This window comes from Wasmannia auropunctata, unplaced genomic scaffold, assembly GCF_000956235.1.
Source record: "Wasmannia auropunctata unplaced genomic scaffold, wasmannia.A_1.0 LD336083.1, whole genome shotgun sequence".
Classification (NCBI taxonomy): Eukaryota; Metazoa; Arthropoda; class Insecta; order Hymenoptera; family Formicidae; genus Wasmannia; species Wasmannia auropunctata.
The window spans coordinates 640,443-641,209 of NW_012026807.1; the positions used below are offsets into that span (position 1 = coordinate 640,443).

Here is a 767-nt window from a genome sequence, read left to right on the forward strand (position 1 = left end):
TTTTTTTTTTGCAGAAAAATCTTCGTTGTTACAATGTTGCCAAATTGTATTATCAAGTTGGTGATTATGAATCCACAAAAAGATATGTATTTAATTACTTAGAGGTACGAGATAATTCTGCCAGTGCCCATAAGTTGTTGGGTCAGGCGTACGAGGCTCTCGGTCAGAAGGAAGCAGCTTTCAATGAGTACAAAGTTTCCCTCGAACTCGAGGGGAGGCAAGATGATCTGGTCTTGAAAGGTAAGTCGGCGTTTTTGTGTTTTACCTTTTACCATCTATTGCCAATGTAAATAACAAAATATAAATTAAATTAAATTAATTTTAGTCTTGGTTCAACGTTTACTTATTATCCAAAGAGTAAATTAAATTGAGATTAGAGTTAATCTAGATTAAACTTTCTATCTCGCTTTCATCAAACTTCAAATGCGTATTATCTATTTCATTTTAAGTATAACAGGTATACATTTATAATTTAGCTACAGAGAACATCAGATAATATTGTTAATCTCTATAATAATTGAATTATGAATTAATTGCTCACGAAAATCACGAAATGAGATACAATTAGCATCTCTTTTCATCTCAAATATTCAATAAAATAAAGAAATTATATGAAAGTTATTATAATAAATGATTATGTACAATCGTAAAAATATATACAGATACAAATGATAATAATATAAATTGTAATATTTTCTCAATAATAAATGTATGTTTAATATTACGAATTTATTTGAGGCATACGATTGCTAATTCAATTCTATAAA

General features: G+C 27.8%; 1 protein-coding gene across 2 annotated transcripts in view; it reads right to left on the minus strand.

Annotated features, from left to right (window-relative positions):
* The window catches only part of LOC105448591 (transcription intermediary factor 1-beta-like), a 3,448-nt gene that overhangs the window by 746 nt on the left and 1,935 nt on the right, over positions 1-767 (minus strand). The window lies entirely within an intron of this gene.